A 10,759-nucleotide genomic window follows, 5' to 3' on the forward strand; every position below is an offset into this window, starting at 1 on the left:
GATCCTGGGTTCACGAGGACTTTAGTTGGCAGTATGGTGATGACACTGCCCCCTCAAGCCATCTGACTGGAGAATCATACACCTGCTGGGCTTCATCAGGCAAAAGCTGCTCTGTGTTGGGAACGCTACACATTGTACAGAAAATGTTACGTTTAATGAAAACCAACAGAACCACAGACCTTCTGACTATGTATATATTAGCGGTATTAAAATACACCACCCGGGGGGATTTTTTAGCCATGTCTCACCTGATTTAGTCAACCTTCCCACTGAGCTGTCCCTGTGATTTTTCTTTTTTGTTTTGTTAGTCACCAGTAATTTCTTGACTTTCATCACACATTCTGTCAGAAGTGCTGAACCATGATTAATTATCATCTAAACACTTGAGTAAAAGTGAGACTATGATGATCTGGGGATAGAGAGTGTGAGATTTTTTTATGCACTACTTTCCCATCTCACAAATTTAATTAGCTTCAAATGCATTTCATGTCAATATATGCATTTACTAAGGTTTTCAATGTAATATTCCCAGATCCGACATGAATAACTCTCTTCTAGTAACACTTTATTCAGAGATGTGAACATCTGTATTATACACATTATAACATAGTTTGTTACTGGACAAGCTACAAACAAAAAGTAGCTAATTACATCAAGATTAAAGAGGTGAATTCATACTATGTACATATATGGACTACAATTGGTGAATCATATTTTTAGTCTGTTCATTTACAAGAACTATTTTACTAGAATGAATCAGACTAAAGTTAAAAATCATTTTTAACACTAAAGGTGTGGTCACATTTTCCATTGCTCTGCTAAATCTCACAGGCAAATTCCATTCATTTCAATGTTAATTTGTGCCATTGGGAGTTTGCATTGGTTTGCTGCCATTCGTCTTTGCGTCATTACGTCAGTCTGTATACAAAAAAGGAGTCCCGGCTAGTAGGCTATATCGCTAAATCTACAGATAATGCTAATGCGCACTGAATACACATAGTCCTGAAATGTTGAGGTTGTTAACAGTAACAATTTGAGAAGGAAGTATAACAACAACAATAGTTTGTACAGTTTGACATGATCTGAGCTAACTTTGTGTTTGTTGGACTCAGTCATCACTGGTGGTTTATTATAATTGTTTTTTGTTTGTTTGTTTGTTTTCAGTTGGTTAGAAAAAACTGGCAGACATGTTACTTACTTGGCATTTTCCCATGAAACTTTTTATGTTGGACATATTTCCAAGACGTAGTATCTGTAATTCTGAAGTATGAACTCGCAATTCTTACTTTTTTCTCAGAATTGCTAGTTTATATCTTGCAATTCTGACTTTTTCTCGCAATTGTGACCTCCTTTCTCAGAATTGTGAGATAAAAACTCGCAATTCTCACTTTTTTCTCGCAATTGCAAGTTTATATCTCACAATTCAGACTTTTCTCGAAATTTTCTCTTTTTTTCTCAGAATTGTGATATAAACTCACAATTGCAAGAAATAAAGTCAGAACTGCTAAATAAAAACATTTTTTTTTCATTTCATTTTTTTCTCATAATTGCTAGTTTATCATGCAATTCTGAGAAAAAAAATGTCAGAATTGCAAATTCATATCTCACAATGCTGACTTTTTTTCTCAGAATTGCATGATAAACTCGCAATTCTGACTTTTTCTCGCAATTGCGAGTTTATATCTTGCAGTTCTGACTTTTTCTCGCAATTCTGACTTCTTTTCTCAGAATTGTGAGATATGAACTTGCAATTCTGACTTTTTTCCTCATAATTGCTAGTTTATGTCTCGCAATTCTGACTTTATTTCTCAGAATTGCAACTTGATTTCTCAGAACTGCAAGTTTACATCTCACAATTCTGCCTGTATAACCCGCAATCACAATTTCATATCCCACAATTCTGAGACAAAAATTCAGAATTGCGAGTTTATCATGCGATTCTGAGAAAAAAGTCAGCATGGTGAGATATGAACTCGTAATTCTGACTTCTTTTCTCCGAAGTGATAAACTCACAATTGCAAGAAATAAAATCAAAATTCTGAAAAAAAGTACATATTTCGCAATTCTGACTTTTTTCTCCCAATTCTGACCTTATTTCTCAGAACTGCAAGCAATTCTACCTGTATAATTCACAATTGCAAATTTATCATGCAATTCTGAGAAAAAATTCTGAATTGTGACATATGAACTCGCAATTCCGATGTTTTTTTTTTCAGAATTGCGTGATAAACTCACAATTGCAAGAAATAGTCAGATTTGCAAGATAAAAACTCACAATTCTCGCTTTTTTTCTCAGAATTGCGTGATAGCAACTCACAGTTGCAAGAAATATAATCAGAATTGCGAAAAACTTTTTTTCTCACAATTCTGACTTTATTTCTCAGAATTGCAACTTTATTAAGTTTACATCTCGCAATTCTGATTTTATAACTCGCAGTTGCGAGTTTATCATGCAATTCTGAGAAAAAAGTCAGAACTGCAAGATCTAAACTCGCAATTACAAGAGAAAGTCAGAATTGTGAGATTTAAAGTCGCAATTACCTTTTTTTATTTTTTATTCAGTGGCCGAAATGGGCGTCCATAATGCGATGCACATCCCGCGTAAAGAAGATAATTTGCAAATAACTAATTGCAGGTTTCAAACAAAGATAGCGACAAAGTAACAAAACTATTTAGGATGAATTGATTCACTAAAGTAGTCTTGTGCTAAAGGTGCATTCACACCAAGGATGAACTATAACGATAATGATACGATAATAACGATAATTAATAATAAAGTAATGTCTTAAAAATTGTTCTAAATATAAAAATCCAAGTCCACACTGTAAAAAAAAAAAAAAAAAAAAAACACAATTTGTTGAGTTGGCTTAAAATAATTTGTTACCCTGTTGCCTTAAAATTTTAAGTTCAGTCAACTAAAATAAGTTTAGTCAACTTGAAATGTTAAGTTGTACTAAGTAATAACTATAGTAATATTTGTGTCTGCTAAACTTAACAGATGGGTAAGTAACCCAGCTGCCTTAAAATTTTAAGTTGATTCAACTCAAATATCTAAGTTGTCACTTAGTATAATTTAACATTTCAAATTGAATAAACTTTTTTTTGAGTTGACTGAACTTAAAATTTTAAGGCAGCCAGGTTACAAATTATTTTAAGTTGACCCAACAAATTGTTTTTTACAGCGCACAACACAACCACAATGTTAATGGCACAGAGGAATGATATTGTTGAAATCACTTTTTTTTTAGTTATTGTTTTTGTTGTGAACAGGCCTTAATTGTTGGAAAAGTAGCTTGTAACTGGAAAAACACTGACTTGGAAACTGCTGATGCTATTCAAACTTGTGTTAAATGAGTAAAGGCACAATTTTTAGTTACTCGTCAACACGGATGATAAGCAGGGGAATGCATTTAAATACACAACAGATTCATGCTTAGATCATCACAGAGTCCAGAGTTTATTGCATGCAATGACCTCAAAATAACAGCGTATGGTTGAGTTATTTTCGTACAGGAGCATCTTGTAAAATTATAGAGCGCTGTTTTTTTGAGCTCGCTTCTCCATTTGCGCCGTTCTCTGTTCTTCTTTCCAAAACGTGTTTTATGTTCGTACTGCCTCGCTTGACTGAATTTCTGGACTAGTGTATCTCGTACAGGTGTCCAATTAATGTCTGCGTCAGATTTATTCTGGTGTGTAACCTCAAGCGTTGGTCTCCAGCCAGGAGCACTGCGTTGAATCGCACGTCGACACAACACTACATTTTGTCAAGCTGAGAGTTTTTCCCCCTGCTACCGCAGTAAATCCATCGCCACATTTGTTTGCAGGCCTAAACGCGCATAAACAAAAATCTGAAATCCCCCAGGACCCATCTACACATTTTCCCTACCATCTTCTTCTCTCCATGCTTTTGTCTGATGATGAAGAGATGCAGTAGGGAGTTTTTCTGTGATGGATGACGTAGTTTATTGTGCTGCAGACGAGTGTTTGCGGTATGAGGGGGAGAGAGCCGGTTTGTGCAGGTGTACGGCTGCCACAGTGGTGTTTATCCTGGCTCTGTATTGTGTCTGGGAACGGGGGCTCTGATGGAGACTAAACGTCCCCTGCGGCCTCAAAAACAATCTAGAACATGAGGCAAAGGAGGAGAGAAAGGCTTAGCTGGTCTGCTTTTAGATAGTTTCTTCAGAAAATATGCAAGTCTTTTTTGAAAATGTTTGATATAGGAGTTTGAGTACGTGAAGTCTTTTTGAAATGAGATTCTTCTCAAACAATGAAGTCGAAGTGTTACTATGAAACAATTAATTCTGCATAGCCTACTACAAAAAGATGGGAGATGCCTCTATTAACAACAGTGTACATTTACTGATAAATTGTAACATATTTAGAGATTGGTTTAGCATGTACAAGATTATGATGCACTCTCCACTGTATTGTTAACTGAAATAATTGGAAACTTTTCTAATTTAGTATAAAAAGGGTCATCTTGCCCCACTACTGAGGTAAGATGATATAAATTTGAAACAAGAATCTTAGCCCAACTGCCATCTGATGTTTACTTTATTTATAAATGGTGTCATTAATATAAAGTGCTAAATGGAATTCTGTGTAAATTTATGTATGTTGACAAATAATACATTTCAATAATTGACTGATGACAGTCATATAAAATAACAGAATCACAGTCCAAGAGACACTTGTGAATTAGTCTAATTCTATGAATTATACACAGTCTCATACGTATACTTTCACATATTATTCTGCTCAAATGGCCTATAATGACTACTGAATTAAATGTAGATCTAATTTATGGAATTATTAAAAAAATAAAAAATAAAAAAATATAAAATTATAAATCAACAGCAACTAAGGGCTTCGGCCCAATTTGGAAAGAGGCTAATTAAATTAAATTAAATTAAATTATTAAACACTAAATTCTTTGCATGAATTAAAATCCCCCATTATATTAAATTACAAAAAAAAGTGCTTTTTTATTTTAAATCAAATTAAATTATTTGTTTATTGATTGATTAATTGATTGATTGATTGATTGATTAATCTTTGCATGAATTACAATTCCCCATTAAATTACATTATAAAAGTGCTTGGTTTCTTTAAAATTAAAGGTATAGTTCACCCAAAAATGAAAATTCTGTCATCAGTAGCAACATATTCACACTTTATTCTGCCCAAATGGCTTATAATGACTACTGAGGGTTTTTTAAATATAGATCTAATTAATGGAATTATTATAAATTAGCTCAATGAATTATAAAAAAATACTGAGTTATAAAACAAGAGCAACCATCAATTTGGAAGAAGGCGAATTAAATTAAAATTAATTAAATTTTCATTTGTTTGTTTGTCTATTTATTTATTTATTTCTGCATGCATGCATGCATGCATGCATGAATTAAAATCCCCCATTATATTAAATTACAAAAAGTGCTTTGTTCCTTTAAATTTAAAGGTATAGTTCACACGAAAATGAAAATTCTGTCATTGATAGCAACATACTCACATACTATTCTGCTCAAATGGCCTATAATGACTATTGAAAGTGTTTTAAAGGCAGATCTAATTTATGGAATTATTAAGAATTAGCTTGGTTAATTAGAAAAAAATATTAAATGATAAAACAAGAGCAACCAGCAATTTGGAAGGAGGTAAATTAAATTTAATTTAATTAAAAATATTTATTCAATAATTTATTTAATTAATTATCCCTGCATGAATTTAAATCCCCCATTATATTAAATTACAAAAAATGCTTTGTTTCTCTAAAATTAAAGGTATAGTTCAGCCAAACATTAAAATTCTGTCATAATTTACTCACCCTCCACTTATTCCAAACCTGTTTTATTTTCCTTCTTCTGTTAAAAAAAAAAAAAGATCCTTTGCAGAATGTTGGTTACGGAACATTTGACGGTAGCCATTGACTTTCATAGTAAAGGAAAATTATGGAAATTATAACTATGGAAAATTCTTGTATAAATGATAAAGAGATATCCCTTTAATGCCATGGTTTGATATTTTGTTATTTTATGGCTTTATCCAAATAAGTTTTGGAGACACTGTTTATTGGCTGAACTGCGTGTTTATTATGTCTGGTTGTGATTTAGTGGGAAATTCATTTTGCACAGAAGTTCATATTATGCACCTGCTGCTTTGGCTTTCACTACAGTCTGAGGAAGAGGAAGACTGCCACCTACTGTTCAAATCACAAACCCTGAGCATTATCCTGTAAAACTTCAGCACTAGTTCAGAGTGTGCAGCCAGTATGACTTTAAAGACATGAATGATCAGTTATGCCCCATAAGACGAAGGTCTTTCCCACTCCTTTACCGTCTGTCACTGATGTCTGTTGGGAACGCAGTAGGACAGGGACCCTTTCATCCCTCCCGAGGATAGAGAGGGGGATGCGATTAGCACCGATTATGTACAGATTTGTCATCGTCGTAAATCCACAGCTGTCGGGGGCTTCACATTTTTACATGTCACTTCAAACGCATTCCTCTCTGTCTCCGCCTGCTTTACAGCTTCTGTCCAACTACTGACGGCTGCAAAAGAGGGTCACCCTTCTCCTGAGCTTCTCCGGCGAGATGTCACGTTTCACGTCATGCTGCCTGAATGCTTGTTAGGAGCAAATTGGAAGTCCAGCGGTTCTCCGCTGAAGGTGTTTTTTGAACCCTGTGTCCTTTTCTCATCCTGACTTTCCCTCCTCCTCTCTTGGTGTTTATATCCTTTCTTCATCTCTCATCTCCTCCTTTCTTCCACATCCAGCAGCTGAAGGACCAGTGAGAGTGAGAGTGTGTATCTGTGTATGTGTGTGTGTGATCTCCTCTAACCAGCTGTTTGCTATTCCTCATGCTGACGGCCTGGGAGTCTCCCAGAAGCCAAGCTGAGCCCTTGACCCAGAGTCCCATCCTTTCACAGATCTGTCTTAAACCGAGCTGCTAAGACAATATTAATTTACTCACAATAAATAAATGTTCATCTACCCATGTTATTTTTACGATTTTCCACATTTTAAGGCAACAGTACAGTTTTCAAAACTATAAAATAACACAAATGTAAGCATAAGATTTATGGGAATTGTACTTTTTAACCACTTTGAAATTAATTATGAATAAAATCAAATTTAAACTCTCACTATAATACACGTAACGTCACGATTTGTTCAGTCACCCTGATGCACGGACATACTGGCGATACTCGGATGTAAACAACTGCATGGATTGCACGGTTAATAGGGATGTCCCGATCCGATATTGATATCGGAAATAGGTCCGATATCAGCCCAAAAAAACTCTATCGGATTATATCGGACTGCGTTAAAAATCTCCGATATAAGCAGTCCGTTCCGCTCTAAACTGAGTCTGACTGCGCACTGGATAGACGCTGACTTTACTTTGCAGGGAGCAGTTTTACATGCACGCGAGTTCAGAGGTTCACACACAGCTATATTTATTTTTTTAATATAGTTATATTTATTTTGTTTGCACTATTTTTTGTGGATAGTAAATGCAACGATCTCATTCTTTCGGGCAGTGTGTGTGAAATTGAAACTTTGGACACTCAACCTTTAGCAGTTGGTCAATTAACAATATTTTTTTTTTCTTATGTTCCTGCTCTCAGCTGTTCCTACCATTTGCTGACGGTAAAAAATAAATAACTGAAGTGACCTTTAATTAGTATTTTGCCCTTTAAAAAATATATTTTTGTTTATTCAATTAAGATATTTTACAGGGTCTTAATATTTATTCTTTAATTATTTTTTATATATTCTTATGTAAAAGGTTCACCTTTATGCAACCAATAGTTAATAAATTGGTCGTTTTTTTCCATACTTACTGTTGCTGACTTTTGTTCTCAGTTTGATGTAGCCGTTCATACATTCCACACAACGAAATAGGTAAAAGTATTCATGATTTGTGATGATTATTGTATCGGATTTGTATCGGTATCGGTTAGTGCTGAAGGCTGCAATATTGGTATCATATCGGAAGTTAAAACGTTGTATCGGGACATCCCTAACGGTTAATGTACTACTGTACGTTGTTATGCTAATTTATTCTGTCTAAACCACGGAAAAACATGTGGAAGCTGCTAAATCATATAGAGATGGACTTGGTAAGCAGAAAAGGGCATGATATTTTAACAAAATAAAACGAAAGTTAACTAAAGTTAATAGGAGGTAAAGATTCATACAAGCAGTATTAATTAACATATTAGCCTTACATTTCACCTACCTGACTGGAAATGGTAAGAACAAACACAAATGTTGTCAAGATTCGTGGCCTGGAAATCTGGTTGAGTTTTGGCCAACCACAGACGTCTTTTGTTCCTCAGACAGTTTTTTTGCACTCTTCTCCTTGATTAGTTATAACTTAGTAGTATATAGTAGGCTACTCAAAATGTTTTTCCCGGTCCAACCGATTAGCACAGCCCAAAAAATGACAATAATTGACCATTTTCAGCAGCAATAATCAGCAAAATATGCGAGTTTCGTTGGGTTCAGTGGCATTGTTTACGTTCTTTGCCGCCAATAACCGGAAGTATGGAGTCAAAGAATCTGGGATGCATTTTAAACAGTACTGCCGGACTTACAGATTTTTTTTTTTTTTTGGCAAAGTAAGATTACATTTATTTATAAAAAAATGTTGTTATTAAACAATATGTTGTCGTACTTTTTAACCCCTTTTAAGTTACCTATTTTGAACTCTCACTAAAAACTGCACATTAGCGTCTGTGGTTCGCTACAATAGCGAGTTAACGATCATTGTCGTTAGTTTCTACAGCCTACAGTTTGCTAGCTAGCTGCCTTCGTCATGTAAACGCGTATTACCTGGTTGCGATAATTTACAAATAAGTAGGGCTGGGAGAAAACGCCGAGAGCACAGATCAGTGGCGGAGAGAGCATCTATTGTGAGATAAACAACGAGCTCTTATATTGTTGTTCTGGTTTGTTTTTGTGTACAGTTTGTTAATTTTGCATCAAGCAACAAAAACAATAAAATGTTGAAGTTCACATCATTCAGCTGAACTGTGCCTTGTTCAATTCATGCAATAAACATGTGTTTAAATACAGAAATGTATCATAATTTTTAAAAATAAAGCTTCATATTATGATAAGGCTACTTTCTGCCATGGCAAAATTAGGTTCCTCCACTCTAAAAAAAAAAAAAAAAAAAAAAAATCAAGTATCAAAAAAGAATCGAAAACATAAATGAGGAATCGATTCTTGGAATCGAATCTCATCGATTCCAGACCAGGAATCGGAGTCGATTCCAAAATTTTCGCAATCGAACAGCCCTACAGAGTGGGCGTGGTTTCAGCGACAGCGGACACGCCCCCAGCTTTTTTTTTTTTTTCAAGATTTTGGCAACTTATTTTATTCACTTAGCGGTTTTTTATCATTCAAATTCGTCTGGGTGGTAATAACATTTTTCTCTGGTGTTACAAACTTAGAACACATTTAATATTGCTTACACAGACGCATGCGTGTTGCGGAAGAACAAAGTAGCCGGAGCTACTTCTCTCTGTTTATGCCTATGACGAATCACGCAGGTACTGGGCTACCAGAACCGGTCCGAATATAAAAATTTATTATAGATGTATTATAGGTGTCGTGATTCAGGATAAGAAAAAAACACCGTTTGGAAAATGGATTCATGATGTACTCACTTATAGAAATTTTGTACATGTTTCAACAAAAAAAGTTATGGACTGCAACTTTAACATCACAAAATAATGTGGAACATCGATTTGAATGTAAATTTGCTTACAATAATTACTTACAATAAGTGGCTGTATGTAAAATGTAAATACAAAAGTAAAACTCACAGTTGTAGTTCCAACTATAATGTATAATGTCACGGCTGTGTAAAAAGACAATGCAAAAGAGCAGCCTGTTGTGTACATAGTCAAAGTGAGACCCTTTTGCTTTGGACAGAGAAAGACACTGTTGATGGTGATCACACATGTTCATCACCACAATGAACCATAAACCTGGCAGGAAGTGTAGAGTTCAGAGGTCAGCAGGTCTCAAACAGGAGTGAATACAGAGGCAGAGCAGAGTCAGCTTGACCTGCCCTGCGTCCTCCGGTCTCCCTCCACCGTCTTTTTGCTGGCCGTCTACTAATTCAATTTGTGGGAACCTCCAGCTCTGGTGAAGGCAAATTCCATCTGGTGTTAGCGGGGTCTTATGGGGCTTATGCAGCCCAATCCACAGGGATTATCCTGCTCTGAATGGGCCGGTCCCCAAAGCTATGACACCATTAGCTGTAAAACTAAACATCACCCTGTCTGACAAAACTTTCTTTCTATCTTATTTTTTCTTTTTTATATTTCCTGTCCTAACCCATGGTGCAAAAAAAAAAAAAAAAAAAAAAAAAATCCATTTTAACTGTCATTGAACTCTATATATATCAAAATATCCATCACATTATTCAGCTGCAGTCTTAACTGCTAAGACAGACCATTAACATGTCATTCGTGTACAGACGCTGGCTAATGCTTATAATCATTTTCAAGTACAAAGAAAAAAAAATAATGTCAGTTTTTAGATAGGCACATACTTTAAAGCTATTTAAGAGTTTAATGGCTATTGAACATTGCCACTGTTATTTTCTATTATAGGAGTTTTTGCATAATTGTAACAGTAAAACAATTATGAAACACGTAACAGTTCATGAAACAGCAAACCTACATAAGGTAACATTTTTGTGGCCAACAAATATTGTAATTACATGTAAGTCTTTGA

The sequence above is a fragment of the Labeo rohita genome, chromosome 16, assembly GCF_022985175.1.
Source record: "Labeo rohita strain BAU-BD-2019 chromosome 16, IGBB_LRoh.1.0, whole genome shotgun sequence".
In the NCBI taxonomy this organism is placed as follows: domain Eukaryota; kingdom Metazoa; phylum Chordata; class Actinopteri; order Cypriniformes; family Cyprinidae; genus Labeo; species Labeo rohita.